The sequence below is a fragment of the Schistocerca serialis genome, chromosome 8, assembly GCF_023864345.2.
Source record: "Schistocerca serialis cubense isolate TAMUIC-IGC-003099 chromosome 8, iqSchSeri2.2, whole genome shotgun sequence".
Taxonomy (NCBI): Eukaryota; Metazoa; Arthropoda; class Insecta; order Orthoptera; family Acrididae; genus Schistocerca; species Schistocerca serialis.
Window position 1 is genome coordinate 449,352,222 of NC_064645.1, and position 18,430 is coordinate 449,370,651.

The following is an 18,430-nucleotide window of genomic DNA, read 5'->3' on the forward strand; positions in this document are numbered from 1 at the left end:
TGAGCAGTTATTGCCCGATGACGACACGCAATACAGTTTGTTAAAGCGGAGTTTGCCGTTATTAATTATGTTCTTAGATTTAATTTTATTACTCGTACAGAGACTCAACGTTCCTTCGTTTGACAGCGCGTCGTCAAAATAAATATGAAATGCTAATGTCCTTGCAATACATAATGTCGACTATTGAGTTAAAAGTTCATACCTATTTTGCCATTTTAAAGAAGAGAAACCTTGAGCACTTCTGCTTCTATAGTCTCAGTATCAAATGTTCACTAATTTCAATTTACTTCCTATCTCAGTTCAGTATTCAACACACATTATATATCAACGTCATTTCAGAGATACTATGTCGGTTCCACACTAACGGAATAACACGTAACTAACATCACTTTTATTAATAATCCTGTTTCTTATGATGTAAATGTTAATGAATGATCACTATCTAGGAGGAAAGAGGGATTGATCCTAATCATGAGATAATAGCTTTTAATGAGCCCGCAGTCATTAATTAAATAAATCACGTTCAAGGATGATATGCGAACAACTTTTGTTAAGTCCGTTTTCACGTATCTGTCAAAACTAATCCTGTCACCCACAATCCAAATTAACACTGACATTAACCCCTTTTGTCGGAACATCGAACCTTAACTATTATGTGAAAGTTTATTCTAGTCCCCGAAGTAATTCCTTTCACATACGTGCACGACCGAACAGCAGAACGGAACACAAACAACTTGTTTTAACAACAGAGCAATGCAATGACGTTACATTATGACAATGTCCACCCAATGAACACCTCTTTGACTTGATCTCCACTCTGCTTAATTAAATTATTCCTAATTACAATTTATTCAGCTACTTAACGAAAACATCTAACAAAAAATAAAATAAATTTATCCCAACGTAAAAGATCCGTTATAAACTGAATCTCATAACTTTATTTGGCAGCAAGATCGTTTGTAGCATCATTGGCATAGCTCAGTACCCAACTATTTAACAATGTCGTACCCAGTTGCTGGACTGGCCCCAAGGGGCTAAATTACAGAGCTTGTTTTCATGGCCTCCACATTCACCTGATCTGATGACATGCAACTTTTACCTTTGAGGTATTCGTAATGGGTACTGTGTACGTACTTCCACTACCAGCTCATTTACACGACTCTAGAATCAGGAATGAAGCAGTTGTTGCAACACACTGATCAAGGTTTGGAAAGAACTAACTTATTGTCTCGATTTGTGTCAAGTGACGAATGGTGTTCGCACTGAACTCTTAAAAGAAAAACAGCTATTTCATCTTAAGTACTGTTCATAATTTTTAAGTTCAATGTAATAAATGCTTAAGACCCAAATATTCATATCTAAACACCTGGTATACCTGTCAATCTCGATAACTACTTACACTTTCATCTTTTTAAAAGGTATGTCTGAATACATTTGATGCACAGCCATCTTCAGAATCTGTCAGATAAATGGAACAAATGAGAAGTAATATTTATACAGAAATCACAATACATCTTTAGAATAAAACAGACATCCCGCATTTAAAATCTCGATACACAGAATCTCATCAGTACACTTATGTCATAGACTAGTGATATTTAATGGAGCACCCTACTTCAGCGCACGGTCTGCTGAATAGATAGTGACTGACATTTCATCACCAGTCAAAGCATTGGCATCAGTGTCGAGCACAAGGCTCTGTGTTGCTACTGCCAGCCTTAGGGGTAGTCAATGCATTGAACGATAATTTGTGGCCTTTTGGTCGATTAAATTCAATTGGACTTGCAGTACAAATTCAAATTATTGTCAACATATTAAGTATACAGTGATTTCAGAAAAATAATCAATAAAATGGACAATTATGTTGATATGAAGTATGGCTTAAAATTATGCATGGCAGGAAAATGTAACTTTTCCTGTACCGGACAGTATGTAAAGCTAGTGAAACCTGTCGTCTTGTAAAATTAGGATATGCAACTTAATCCTTTGTTAAACTACATATCAAAGACATTAACATAAGAACTGTAGACTTTGGTAACTTCACTCTTAACAGCTGTAGTGTTTGCATATGGTGTTGACACTGCGAACATGGCCATATCTGCCATAACCAACACGCAGAGGATGAAAGGTAGGAAAGAATCGTCCTCAGCCCAGTCCATCCCACTTGCACTGCTGTCTTGGAAGATATCAAAATACCAATTTGATTGTTATTTAAGGTAGGCTACCTCACCAAACAGCACTAGCCTGTAATACAAGTATACATGTGAACTTGCCACATACAGTGTATTGGGATTTGAAAAATGGTATGCCTTCACTGAAGTCTGTGAGTGTGTTAATGTAATTTCTGTAGAAATATATTACTTCTCATTTGTTCTGTTCATTGGACAGATTCTGATGACCCACAGTGTCTGAAATGCATGAAGTAAGGTTGTAATTGGAACTTGGACTCCGAGGGACTACAAAAGCCCATTCAGATTTAAGTTTCATTGATGTAGAAAAAAATTATAGTGATAGTGCCAGCATTTCCTTTGAGAAAGATATACTTGAAATCCTGGTTCAATCTGAGCTTGAGGTATCTCTCTCATATATGGTATGCTAAACCCCAATCTTCCTCCTTAAATGCAGCAATTTGGGTCTGCAACAAGGTTTAAGTAGTCTATGTATCATGATCTGAATGACAATGATGCTGTCAATTTCAAATTATTTCTCTAGGAAAAATGCACACTGAAAGTCTGTTGGTTCAATAATCATACGTGAGGTAGCTTCATTCTGTGATGGCCAAAAGGCAAGACAACAGGAGAGTTCTGTATGAGTTGCCCAAGGTAGTAAAATGTGAAAGTATCTAATAGAAAAATGAATAATGTAAGACAATTAAGATTGAATAGCTATTATGCATAAATTACACATTTGTGTGTACTAGTTCAGAATGTCTGAGGTATTTTATGTGAACAAAGTAATCAAATCGGCAGAAAAATTCCCCTCACTGCTAGAGAAATTTTTATTCAAATAATATTTATTAAGAAGCTAGCTTGCTAATCATTTCCTTCTCCTGCCTGCTAATTTGATGGCAGACTATTTGAAGTGTGTGGAATGTGTTCCTTCCTATTGAAAGCATTCCGTTCCCGTGGCTCTTTCACATCACATTCTTAATGTCTATAGCTAGTTTTTGAAACATCTGTGTGTGCAGTTATACCCTATCAATAGATCTGATGTAATTATCAAAAGCTTGATAAGATCATTAGCTCCATAGAAACAACACAGTGCAGAGGATAGGCATGTGCAAGGATTGTGGCCATAGCTTAGCTTTCAAATTGTGAGAGGGCCAGTTGCTTTGTGTTGCAGTTTTAGGTGTCATTTGGAGGGGGTAGGGTAGATAGGTAAGTTTGATTTAATGAAGCATTAATTTCGAAACTATTCTGTTGCCTGAATTTCCCCCAGTTACTTTTTGCCTGTGGTTTTTCATGTAATTTTAAAGATTCAAGGCACACGAAACATAATCTGAAGTTTCTTTCTTCACTCCCCCTATCTTAAATCAGATTGCATTCATTCTCTCCAGTATTGGGTCATGTCGTTCCATTGAACAAATGTCTTAAAGCAAATCACGTTCCTCCAAGTGTATATCTATACTTGGTGTATGATAACTGTTTCTGTTGAGCTACTGCTGTATAGCATGTGTGTGTGTGGCATTGAATTATTGCAAAAACAAAATAAAAATGAAAGGGTGAGGCTGTCACACTTTCTTCAGTGTACTGTTCAGCACTTCGTTTTAGATATGCTTGATGCTCTCGCCTACTGTGATCATTACAATAAATGAACGTTCTCTCTCTGTACACCTCGCCCCACAACCCTGCCCATCACATCATGTTAGTCACCCAGTATCATGTTCATTGGTGCCAACATAGCAGCAAATTAGTCATGTCGTGATGATTTAATACACATGTACTACTTCAGATCTTTGGTGCTGACATGTTCCAGTGAGCATCTGGGAGGTGCCGAAACCGTTTCTGGTGCATCACAACCCAAATTAAGCCCTACCTTAAGTGTAATTGTGGATATTATTTTATGTTGATCTCCTGTATTGATGAGAATGTTTCGTATAAGTTGCAAAAGATTGTTGTTGTTGTTGTTGTTGTTGTTGTTGTGGTCTTCAGTCCTGAGACTGGTTTGATGCAGCTCTCCATGCTACTCTACCCTGTGCAAGCTTTTTCATCTCCCAGTACCTACTGCAACCTACATCCTTCTGAATCTGCTTAGTGTATTCATCTCTTGGTCTCCCTCTACGATTTTTACCCTCCACGCTGCCCTCCAATACTAAATTGGTGATCCCTTGATGCCTCAGAACATGTCCTACCAACCGATCCCTTCTTCTGGTCAAGTTGTGCCACAAACAGGTATTATGGATATAACTAGGATGGATGGCTGACCGAGTCTCACTAATATTGAACTCGCCACACAGGCCTATTATATGCAATATTTAATTAAAAAAGATAATTCCTTGAAAACTGGAACATATGTAAAATAGTCAGAAGTTTTCTTTCTTGTAGCTTCTGTAGTCAGTCATTTCTGTGTGAATATGGTAAATCAATCCAAAACAAATTTTTGGAAATATAAGTAATCAGAGTTTGTCAGCAGTTAGCTTTCCTTCTCCGTTCTTAGAGTTAATACTGGAAATTGAAATGAATTAGAAACAAAACATGTTTAATCCCAACAAATACAGAATCATGACGGCACCATAAATGTACACAAATTACTCAACTTTCTCTTTTGATAAATGATAATATTCTTATTATTGCAGATATACTGTATCGAGCCAGGGACACTGCGGCGGAATCTTTTTCACTCAGTTATACATTCAGGATATGTCCAGATATGAAGATACTATATTGTCATCACCATACAAAACTACTTGTATCAAACTTAAAATATAAGAACCAATAACAAAGTTAACTTTATAGGGCAACTGTCCATGATTCTGAGAAAACAATTAGTTCAGCATAAATGTTCATAATTCAGAAGTTATTAATTAATTTACAATCTCAAAACACCAACCATTCCCATACCTTGCAATAATTTCTAAACTCTAATCTGATAATATCAAAGCCTGAAAATTTCCAAATTCTATGTTGTTTTAGACTTAAGATATTTTTATTTTTAGAAGAAATACAATAGAAACTTTTATTGAATACATTAGATGGCGGGTCTTCTAGAAGTTGGGGAATTTTATTGAATATGAAAGATACAGTATCAGTAAAGTACGAACAAGTAGTGCCTTGATTTTTTTCCTGTAAAACACAAGGATACAAAACTTTGGATACATGAGTTAAATGGTTCTAAAATACGGGAAGGTTAACTCTATAATTTTTTTTTCTTTTGTCACCTTAATTATTGTCACATTTTCTCTTCAACCAATAAAAACTATGAAATGAGAGATCTCATCCAAAGGGCGAGATTAGAGGACATTAGTCCGGAGCAGTGACCCAAACTGTGAATACGTGAGAGCAAGGAGTATGTTAATGCTGAAAGCCTATGCGTAATGTGCAGTACAGGGGTATTGTCAGACTTGTGTTCATGTGATGACAATGGTGGGTGATTAATCTACTAAATCTTAACACACTGACTGCTTTATAGCTGCTGGTGGCCACATCTCGACCAAAGGCCAAGGGGCCATCTGCTGAAATAGCGGAGTCTAATGCTGTGTGTCTGGCTTGGCAGTGAATCAGCCATCACAAAGTGTGTGGCTGTCAACATGTTAACTGTGCACATGTATGTAACAAGACAGTATATTATTACAGTGTATGTATTTCAAGTCACTGTTTGTGATGAGCATCTGGTATCCTCAAAGAATGTGTTTTGTGGAAATAAACTGCCCATAGATAACAATGTTGTTTGTCCCTGTTTCTTTCCTTTTCACACACCTAAAACTTGAAATCCAAATGCACATCCACTGTTGAGATTTTAGATACGCAGTTTGCAGAGATCAACAGACAGAGAAGCTTTACATGGTAAGAAATGCACAATATAAACAAAAAAGTTTCAAATTTTTAACACAACATCATCTCCCCACTCACTATGTTACAGTAATTCTGAAGGTTCGTATTAGCTGTTCTGGAAGTGATGCCTCCTCCTGGCCTCCCTCTCCACTAGCCCTGCTAACTTCAGTCATCCAATACTCACACCTACCTCTCCATTTTCTCTCTCCATCCCAATTCACTTCTCCAGGTTATTGTATGTTGCACACAATTCTTCCTGCTTACAGCCAGAATCTTGAATTTATGCTGTAACACAAGAGATTGCAGAAGAATGTAACAGTTCAGTTGGATCACATAAGAATGTAACAGTTCAGTTGGATCACATCATGAAATCCTGACACAGCATCTTGGAATGCATCGTGTTGCCACCAAGTTGGTCCCACAGCTCATGAGTCAAGACCAGAAAGACCTTCGTCTCACAATGTGTGAAGAGCTTTTGGATTGCGCAAATGAGAACGAGATGTTCCTTAAGAGAATTATAACTGGTGATGAGATGTGAGTCTTTCAATTATTATGCTGAGATCTATGTTCAATCTTCACAATGGATTGGGAAAGGTTCTAGAAGAACAAAAAAGGCCCATCACGTCAGGTCAGGTCGAATGTCAAAGCCATGCTGGTATTTTTCTTTGACTTTGAAGGATTAGCACATCATGAATTCATGCCACAGGGACAAACTGTTATGCAGTGGTATTACTGGGCTGTATTGCAATGCCTGCGAGACAATTTGAGGAGGAAACGGACTGAAATGTGGTGAGACAATTCATGCCTCTTGCATCATGATAATGCACCCACACATTCATCCCTGTTGGTGCATGACTATTGCACAAAAAATGAAATCACTGTGCTGCCTCATTCTACGTACTCTCCAGACCTGGCCCATGTGGACGTTTTTTTATTTCTAAAGGATGAAGATTTGCAATGATAGATGAGATAAAAGAACATTCACAGATGGGGCCTCATGTGATCCAGCAAGAGGCGCACCACGACTGCTTCCAGAAGTGGGAGTGGTGTATCAATTGTGGAGGAGAATATTTTGAAGGAGACCATGAAACTAAGTAAAAGGTAAGTGTAGAGAAATTTTGTGAACAAAGTTCCAGGATCATAGTATGAAGGCTTTCACGACCGGATGACATATCTTCTGGTAAACCTTGCGGGATGTAAGGTCGTGGTCCATGAAACTCTTCAGCTCCTAACGTTTCATCCAGTGCTTCGCTGGACATCTTCAGAGGGGTGTTTCTCCTCCGGTGAGTCTTGCCGACTGACGGGTCGGACGTCTGAGAGCGACTTATGTATCGTAGAAACTTTCTACGATACATAAGTCGCTCTCAGACGTCCGACCCGTCAGTCGGCAAGACTCACCGGAGGAGAAACACCCCTCTGAAGATGTCCAGTGAAGCACTGGACGAAATGTTAGGAGCTGAAGAGTTTCATGGACCACGACCTTACATCCCGCAAGGTTTACCAAAAGTTCCAGGAATTTTTGAACAGACCTCGTATGCGAAATGTTTATCTGTTACATTAGTGCAGCACTTAATCAGAAGGGAAAATGGAACAGAACACTGTGCATTGGTTTCAACAATTTAGAAACAGAACAGTACTGGTCGATACAGTGTGCCTGATGCAACAATGGAGAAAGTGAGGGAAAGTTTTATATGCAGTTAAGAAAAAATCAATGGTGCACACAAGCCATGAACTAGCAATACCATGACAAACGGTGTGGAAGATATTGCAACAGTTACATTTCAAACCATACTGTCTGCAGCTCATGCAACAATTAAAACCAGAAGATTATGGCTGGCACATCCAGTTTCGCACCACTGTGCAGGAAGCACTTGAGGATGAACATTTCGCCTCTAGGTTGACATTCAGTAAGGGAGTAACCTTCCACTTAGGCTAACTGGAAAGGTTAATCACAGCAATGTGAGTGCGTACTGCACTAAAATTATTCATAAAACTGTGGCGTATGAATAAGATTTGGTGAAAGTTAATGTCAGAGACAAAGCTGTATGGACTGTTTTTCTTCAATGAGAAGACTATGATTGGTACCTCTTACCTTGATTTGTTGCTTACCTTGAGTTGTTTCCACAACTGACTGCTGATTTCGAGAATTTCATCTTCCAACAAGATGGGGCTCCCCCTCATTGGAGCATTGATTTTTATGGCCACCTAAATGACAAGCTTCAGCATCACTGGATTTGTGAAGATGATGTGGCTCTATTCACTCAGCCCCCTATGACCTAATGCCTTGTGACATTTTCCTTTGTGAGTACATTAACGACTCTATTTACATACTCACATTGCAAAGATTACTGGAACAGCTTGGAGAATGCATCAATACTGCTGTGATGACCATTGAGAGATTGTTGCTACATAAGGTATGGAATGAACTTTAGTACCGCTTGGATGAGTGAACAGAGGGCACTTGTAGAACATAAATAGAGTGCAAAATGAAAACTTGATGAGATTACTGTTCTGTTCATGGATCAGTCATATCTGTACACCTAATTCTTTGGAAAATACAGTGCTTTGAAAATGAACGCATCATTTACAGACCCCCTGTATATCTGTTACCCAGTCAGTACTGGTGAACTGCAGTTTACAAAAAAATGTTAATCTGTCCTGCTAGTAGTTATAAGTACACAATGTGCATCAATTAGCAGATCAGGCCTGAAACTGTACGGTTTGTTTTTGGTGTCTGTTGTATTTATCATTTAGGGTAACTCTTGCCCACCTGTCTGCTGGTGGAGAAGAATAGGACAGCATTGTTACTTTCATTACACTTGTGCACCCAACTCCAGAGATATTTGTTATCTCTTATTACAAAAAATTACACAGAAATGATACTGATAAAAAATAATAATTTAATTTTAGACTAGGAAACTTAGACTCAACTGAAACTCCAGTACCAATTTACGAGCTACTTCAGGTAACCACAATAATGAGGGGAAACTGACGAACCAGTACAGCACGTAAAAGAAAGGGAAAAGATACACTGGCATAGAGAATCTTGATGATGCAACAACTGAAAGGAAAGAATATAGGTTTATCTGGGAATAAGGGCCATGGGAAAGCTTTTGAATATCTAGTTAACATTTTAACTGATTGAAGAAAATATCACTCTAAAAACTAATGAGATATATTCATCAGATGCATCATATAACAATTAAGTAAAGATTTAGCTGTGGAAATCACGCTTCATTTGAAAAGCTGAAACAATGTTCATTGCCATTACTTAGATGAGTGTAAAGCATGCAGATCTGTTTCATGGTGTTGCTCCAGTACCAATAAGGTAACCTTTTTATTGGTGATCCTTGATTATTTCTTACAAGGCAGGAATAATTAGTCACAGCTCCTATGTCATTAATTTTGGCCATGTCTACCTGACTATCATGGCCAGAAAACACTTGGTTGGACTAATGGACCAGAAATTACTTGCCTCTAGCATTTACCACTTAACATGCCATGTAAATCCCTGCAAAATGCTCAAATTTTGGAAAAGGAAGTCTTAGGAGTCAAGAGTCACAGGAAATATATTGCTTCCACGGAGACAAGACATCTTATTTCCATTTTAAAAAATATAATGCAGTCAGCACCCTTGCTCACTCTTAAAACCATTTGCTGCTTTCTATTTAGCTGACAACCCAACACAATGCTGTTATCTGAATGTTAAATCACAACATTCACCATCAAAACTCAGTTAAGACCATTAAGTACCAAACTTTATTCCATGGTTCTCTGTACCAAAATCTTCAGTTTTCTTCAAAGTTCACAAGAAACTCACAAAACTTTTTTTTAACATTTGAACTTTGAGCCAGTCAACACTATGTATACAGATACAACTGGCTTTTGCCACAATAAAGCTTCTTGTTTTACAGGTTATATTTCTCTGCTTACTGCTGACATTATGCAGGCCCTCCTGGTGCTGTTACAGATGTTCATAATGTAACAACATTTTTATAAAAAAATAAACCGAGTCCTGATATTTGCCCAGTCTAGAAACTCTATCCTGAATATTCTGGGAATTTACTACACTACTGGCCATTAAAACTGGTACACCAAGAAGAAATGCAGATGATAAATGGGTATTCATTGAATAAATATATTATACTAGAACTAACGTGTGATTACATTTTCACGCAGTGTGGGTGCATAGATCCTGAGAAATCAGTACCCAGAACAACCACCTCTGGCCGTACTAACGGCCTCGATACGCCTGGCCATTGAGTCAAACAGAGCTTGGATGGCGTGTACAGGTACAGCTGGCCATGCAGCTTCAACACGATACCACAGTTCATCAAGAATAGTGACTGGCGTATTGTGATGAACCAGTTGCTCGGCCACCATTGACCAGACGTTTCCAGTCGGTGAGAGATCTTGAGAATGTGCTGGCCAGGGCAGCAGTTGAACATTTTCTGTATCCATAAAGGCCCTTACAGGACCTGCAACATGCGGTCATGCATTATCCTGCTGAAATGTAGGGTTTTGCAGGAATCAAATGAAGGGTAGAGCCACGGGTCGTAACACATCTGAAATGTGACATCTACTGTTCAAAGTGCCATCAATGCAAACAAGAGGTGACCGAGACATGTAACCAATGGCACCCCATACCATCATGCCAGGTGATACGCCAGTATGGCGATGATGAATACACCCTTCCAATGTGCATCTATCGCGATGTCACCAAACACAGATGCGACTATCATGATGCTGTAAACAGAACCTGGATTCATCTGAAAAAATGACGTTTTGCCATTCGTGCACGCAGGTTTGTCATTGAGTACACCATCGCAGGCGCTCCTGTCTGTGATGCAGCGTCAAGGGTAACTGCAGCCACAGTCTCCGAGCTGATAGTCCATGCTGCTGCAAACGTCGTCGAACTGTTCGTGCAGATGGTTGTTATCTTGCAAATGTACCCATCTGTTGACTCAGGGATCGAGACGTGGCTGCACGATCCGTTACAGCCATGGGGTTAAGATGCCTGTCACATCGACTGCTAGTGATACAAGGCCGTTGGGATCCAGCACAGTGTTCCGTATTACCCTCCTGAACCCACCGATTCCATATTCTGCTAACAGTCATTGGATCTCAACCAACGCGAGCAGTAATGTCACGATACAATAAACCGCAATCGCGATAGGCTACAATCCGATCTCTATCAAAGTCAGAAACGTGATGGTACGCATTTCTCCTCCTTACACGAGGCACCACAACAATGTTTCACCAGGCAACTGCTGTTTGTGTATGAGAAATCGGTTGGAAACTTTCCTCATGTCAGCACATTGTATGTGTCGCCACCGGCGCCAACCTTGTGTGAATGCTTTGAAAAGCTAATCATTTGCATATCACAGCATCTTCTTCATGTCAGTTAAATTTCATGTCTGTAGCATGTCATCTTTGTGGTGTAGCAATTTTTATGGCCAGTAGTGTATTAATGGCTTACAGAAAATCGCTAAAATACACAGCCACACTTATCAAACTACTGAGTTGTAGTATATTCTTCACTCAATACTGGTACTTCAAAATTTGTAATGGAGATTTTTCACTATAGTTGACATTTTATTTTAAAGCATGTGCCTCTGTATTTTCAAAGAATGCTACCAATGAACTCAAATCTGCCATCCCCTTTATGTATACGGGGCACTCAAATGAAAATGAGACAGACGGAAAAAAGTAAGTAAACTGTTTATTTTTTCAAAAGTAATCACCATAACCATTAATACATTTAACACAATGTGACTCAAGACAGTCTGTGGCTTCATGAAAAAATGTTTGCAGTTGATTATGGAACCATGACTGTACCCAGGCAGGCACCTCTTTGTCTGAAGCAAATTGATGTGCATGAATATCTTTCTTCAGGGCTCCAAAAATATGGAAGATGCATGGGGAGAGATTCAGGACATGTCAGGGCTTCCCAGCAAAATTTCTGCAGTTTAGTCAAATCAACCTTGGCAATATGACGGCACATGTTTTATCCTGCAGCAGAATGACACCATCTATCAACATTCCTAGGCACTTGGACTCGATGGAGTGCTTCAGTTTTTGCACAGTGTCCACATACCACTTTGCGTTAATTATGGTGCCATGTTCCAGAATGTCTATGAGCAACAGGGCCTTGCAGTCAAAAATGTCTTCCCCAGAGTAGATGTGCATGGCTTTAGATTTTTTCAGGGGAGTGAATTTAAGTGCTTCCATTGCTGGCTCTGACACTTGCTCTCAGGCTCAAAGTGGTAATACTGTTTCATCTCCTATCACAATATGGGACAGGACATGATATTCTTCTTCATGATAATGTTCCTTGTGCTGCAGTGACGTCAACATTCTGCTCAATTTTTGATTCTCAGTCGAGATGTGGAGAACCCACTACACATATTTTCCAGAACTTCAGACACTTTGTTTGATAGTGTGAGTGGTACTGTGACTGATGCCCAACATAAGCCAAATGCCCTCCACTGTTTGCCATCAGTCATTTCTGGCAACAGCATCCACTACAGCAATGACAGAAGGATAGTGACACAACAAGCCTGTCCTGAGCAACCACTGACATCAATGACGAGACCTTCTCATAATCATTTATTAAATGCAAACACATGTGCACATGGCATACTGCATATGTTGTACACAGCAAAAGTTTGAACATGAATTTCACTTCCTGACACTCCTTCCACACTCATAAACTGCACTGCACTTCATTCTTTCCTCTTTGCTGGCCTCCATAACGAAGTCCAAGGCACACACAACATGTTGACCTCATGACAAATACGTCTAACAGACAAATGGTATAGCAGTGAAAGTTCATGATGTTCCTTCCTAATTCACAATAGAGGATACTCCTATAAAACACACACACACACACACTATTTGACTGGCCCTTATGACTGAGCCTATGGAATCATTCCATTTCATATCCCCACAAATTTTTACAAATAATTACCTGTATGACTTGACTGACTCCAATTGTGACTCCTTAATATTGTAGTCATTGGATACTTCATTTTTGTTTTGTGAAATTTCATACTTCTGAAAATTTGCGTCTCTGCACCGCATAGAAATCTTATAAAATTCTGATTAACCGTCTGTGCAGCTTTTTTCAGACAGTACTTCAGGAAAGGTAACTTTACCACCTGAAAACAATCTGAGGTTACTATTACTATCATCTGCCAGGTTATCAGTACACAGCATGAACAGTAAGAGTCCTTACGCATCTGTAGTTGCTTTTGCATTTGCTGATGACTCTCCTACCAATATTACATGCTGTATCCCACTACAAAAAACCCTCTACCCATTAAAGGATATTTTTAGATACCACATAAGATCAAAGTTTTCTTAATAATTATATCTGTTGCACTTTTCTGATATCAAGAAAAATATCATCTACCCAACAGCCTTATTCGCTACTTTCAGTATGTCACATGAGCTGGAATTTCATAAAACCAATGTTTTGGGAATATATGCTGATTTGGATGATGGAGGTCTTTTTTTATACATATGGGAGAATAGATCTGAGGCAGTACTCCTAATCTTCCTTTCTGCTTTTACACTGCTAATCTCACTTCTGGTTTTTGTGCCATCCATGATGATCTGGACACTAACTTTGGTGATCCAAACAGCCTTAAAGGCTTCCCACCTTGCCCTTTCGAGGGGCCCCTCCTATCATTAACTGTTTTACTCAGTACATATTTAACCAGTTCTTGGTCAGCTATCATTCTAAACTTGTACCACAGTTTCTCTACAGTCTCTCACCCAAAGATAAATGTTTCTAGTCCCTCCTTGAGCTATGACACAACTGCCTCTTTATCTAGTTTACGGAACATGTAAAACCTTCTGCTTGTTGTAGTTGTCCTTTGCACTTCGGTAATCATAATTACAGAAACTTCCCCATGGTCACTGATTTCAGCTTGAGTGCAGATTTCCTATTCTTCGCCCATTTTTTTTTCTATTAGGTCTAATATTTTCCTCATAAGTGCACTTCTGAACTATCTGTTCTGTGTAAAATTCAGAGAACACAGTTAGCATTATTATGCAATATGGCTTGTCATACCCATTACTTACAAAACTGTAAGTATGCCAGTCAAGTGTTGGATAGTGCAGTTCTCCTCCAGAAACTATAGTATAATTGGCAAACATATATATATTAAAGTGCTATGGTTTTCTTTAACATTTTCCGTAACATTTGCAAGTGCCAAATAAAAGGACCTAATTCCTTTTTATGGCCACCCTTGATAAACTAAATCAAGTGTTCTTGCTCCCATAATAACCACAAAGACATAATTAGATGAATTACAATGTGTGCAGATGTATTTAAACAGTCAATTTTTCCTGCACATGAGATGATAATGGAATGAGAAGAAATATTAATATGGTATAATGAAAAGTACCTTCTGCCATGAATTTCACTTTGGTTTGCAGAGTGTGACTGAATGTAGACACAGATGAGCTCCATTACTTCTTAGGAGCACTTCAAATTATGAGGCACTGTTGGCTGTTGATTATTTGGATTTTAATAGTCTCATCTTTTTTAATTTCGTCCATCAATACTATGGGGGGCTGTACATGTATGAGGAGTGGGTGGAGAGCTACCTAATTTAAAAACATTTGTGTACTACTGAAACACCATAAGCTATCTGGGTAGCAGCCTCTCATGTGTAGAGCACAACTGCATCATTTAGGGGCACCTTACAGTCCTCTACCCTGTGATGCATATGTAGGAATGTAGGATGCTGCTGCCTAGCTTGTCACATCACCTTCAAAGTCTCTGGTTCAAGCTGTCCAATTGACTGAGAAACTTGGGGGCAGAATCATTTCTGCAGACAATGCTGCAGTTTGAAAACATTGCTGAAATTCTCTGAGTAGGGGTCGTCCTTGTCAGTCACTGTCAAGTTATGGTTCAGAGCCCAGGTGACAAATGTAATTCAGTTTCATGTACACCATCATCCACAATGTGTTGCATCTTGTTCCCTCAGTGGCTGCTGGAATAGCTTCTTCAACATGTAGAAAGAGTCCTTAAGACACATGTGTGGAATGCACAAGGCAATTACAAATTCTGTTTAAGAAAAGGTGCTATTAACAACCAAGAAAAATTTTCACACAGAATCTACCAAAAGGAAAACTTCCTGTGGAAAAACAGATTTACTGTTTATATTGGTAATTGTACTAAAACTGTAAGAAAAATTCACACCATTCAAGGTAAATACATGCTGTTCTGAAACAATGTATTATATAGGGCAGGAAGCAGAGTCATTAAGGATCAAAACTACACTAAAATAATTTGCAACAGCTAGCAGGGTGACACAGTGAGTTAAACTAACTCGCATTTGTGAGGAAAGAGATTTGAGCCCTTGTCCAACCATCAGATCTAGGTCTCCTGTGATTTCCCAAGCAAATAATGGCACACTTCCTTTGAAAAAGACATAAACAACAATTAATAAACTGAATTAAAAATATGAAGAGCAGTCTCAGAACATTTAAGGTAGTTTGTTTTGCTGTTGCCATAGTCCACTGAGATAAATACTATTTGCCTGGAATCTGCCTTGTCCACACATATCCATCTAAGTGATCCTTCTTCTAACAGTTAAGAAATTGGATTCACATTCTTTAGAAGAGCAGTTTAAATAACCAGGCAGCCATCTAGATTTTTTCCATGGTTTTTTTCCCTAAATTGCTTAACGCAAATGCTAGGAAATGTCTGAAAAGTACATGGTCAAATTCTACTCCTGCCCTTCCCTAACCTGACCCTCTGTCCTGTCTGTAATGATGTCTTTGCGACATGACATTGGACCTTAATGTTTCTCTCCTTGATGTAGTGACACTAACAATTCTATATGACTTCCTTTCATTGCTTCACAGGCTACTAATGTTACTGTTTGCACAAATTTAATTAGCTACGTGTTTGTTCTTGTTTTCAGTGGCTTATTGAAAGTAGCACAGTCATGAACACAGGTTCGTATCACCTCTCACAGTGTTCTGTAACTGAGCTCCAGCGTAAATCCACTGCAACTGATGATAAGGATGCCTCATGACCAATTTACTGAATCACACAACAGTCTTAGTTTGAAGAATGCTATCAGTTAATTTCTGAAGAGCAGCAGAATGACAGAGTGAATGTTTCCCATGAACTTACCCTTCACAGTAAGATTCCTAACAGTTTACCTGTTCTCAGCAACACTTGAAAAGCTCTCTAGTGGAATATCCAGGTTCATATCATCCCAAATTTGAACTCGGTGAATTTTTTCTTTTTGACAAGTTCTGGCCTGAAACACATTTAAGATATCAGTATACTCTACACTACTTGACAACTGCTATGGAAAAACTACCAATTGCTACTAAACAACAGACAGTTACTATGGAACACCTGACAAAAGACAGTAAAAGGAAATGTGGAGATTCAGGTGTGTTAACCACAGCAAACATGTGTACGAATGCTCTGTATCATTGTGACAGTCCATGCAGTATGGTGTTTGATGAATGTTGTTGTGGGACTGATTAGTGCAACATTCAGTGTGTAAGGCAACATGTCTGCAAGGCATCATTTGAGTGCATACAATCATGGACTGGCAGTTGGACAGCTCAAAACCAAAGTGTCACTACTGTGGCCACAGTAATGGGTGTGTCCAATAGTGTCATCTCATGATTAAAAACGTTCTCTGAAGGTGGAAATGCTATGCAAAACATGCTGGTGGTTCTATATGGGCCACCACACTGTAAAAGGATTGATTGGTTGGTTTGGGGGATTAAAGGGACCAGACTGCTACGGTCATCGGTCCCTAAAAGGATTGATACATAGCCGTAGTGGTGAAAAGAAACAGACATCTCACTCCTAAGCAGATTGCTGGAGACCTTGCAACCACTACCAGTATACATGTCTCTGACGGAACCATTTCACAGTGATTAAAAAATCAGGCTGGTTTATATGTTCGGAATCTGGTTAAATGCATCCTACTTCAACTACGCCTTTGTCGAGAAAGAGTTCATTGGTTTAGGCAGCATGTCTGGTGAAGTCACCAGCAGTGGTCCACAGCAATATTCTCTGACAGATTCCACCTCATGACAAATGATTCTGACCACCATTTAGTGTAGAGTGAGACAGGAACATGTTGCACACCATGGACGTCATCGGTATGGCCTAGGCATTATTATTTGGGCAGGCGTTATGCCCAAAAAACTGAGGCTTCTTTCTTGTAGCTTCACCATAATCTATATTCTGTTGTACTTTGTTATAAAAAGATGTTTCATTTTATTTGTTTGTAACGATTCTATATGACAGTCATACCTGATGTGCAATAATTCTCTTGTATAGACGCTAGAACCTATAAATGGGAATGTTAACCCATTAAATTGCCTGTTTCAGCTGTATAAGCGTCTCTGCAATAACGTAAGTCTACTGCCAGTGACATGAGTTTGTACAACGCATAAACGTGACGTAATAAGTAACACCAACTGGTGGACATTCAAGTTGTGTTCAGTTAATATGTTTTGCTGTGACACACAATGACTGTTTCTGAATACGCCTATACATTTCCAGTGTTTCACCAGCAACTTGCTGGTGAGTAACAGTACACTGCATTCAGCGAGAGTCATTGTTGTAACTTGTTTACAGGTACTTGTTTTGTTCTTTAGGTTAGAACGGGGGAGTTCACAGGTCAAGTTACCCTTCTTTCATAGGTGGTGCAATACAGGAAGGAATCATGTTCATTTACTCAGCAAAGCTCTTAGTGATTATTGTAGGTATGTAAGTTGAGTGCCAGCGTTAGGAATACGTTGAAATAAGGCTTACTCACCTCTTATAGTTGAAAGCAAATTCTTTCTTTCCCCTCACACACCAAAGAACTCACAATCGCTAGAGAAGTGTTTGGTGTATATGTTTTCTCCGCATGCCTCTCTACATTTTTACAAAGTATTATATAAGTACTTGAATATACAATATAATTTGAGAGTTATGGTAGTAAAAAATTTTCAAATTTTTCATAATATTCGCAGGCAGGCCCAAAAATGTCGCCAATCCTAAACATGAATTTTAATCACTATCGAATTTGTCAAATACCCCATATTTAGCGACTTTCCCCTACATTGGCAACACTGCTGGTGATACTTTCAAGTTTCAACTGCTGTCATATCGTTCATAGCTGCCAGTGCACCTGTTCATTTTGCAGCAAAAGCATTGTTGTGGAGTGGGTAACTTTTCACTTTGTTGTGGAGTGGGTAACATTTCACTTCGTGCTGTTAAATTGTGTTCGTTGCGATCACTGAATTTCGTAGCTTCGAGCTTTCTCGTTTCATTCTAAAGCACTCACCATACCTCTGTTCCGCATTTTCTATATGATATTGAGCTCATTTATAGTTAATTAACATGTATCTAATTCAGTCTGTTCACTACGAATACACGAAAATGAGGGTTGTGGAACTGA

The 18,430-nt window shown here is 38.9% G+C and overlaps 1 long non-coding RNA gene across 1 annotated transcript; it reads right to left on the reverse strand.

Annotated features, from left to right (window-relative positions):
- Positions 1-5,281: 5,281 nt before the first annotated feature.
- On the reverse strand, positions 5,282-17,901 carry LOC126416763 (uncharacterized). The gene is made up of 3 exons (XR_007575524.1): positions 17,804-17,901; positions 16,176-16,276; positions 5,282-6,275 (listed from the first exon to the last, which is right to left on the reverse strand). It is a non-coding gene; the product is annotated as an uncharacterized LOC126416763 (long non-coding RNA).
- Positions 17,902-18,430: the final 529 nt, after the last annotated feature.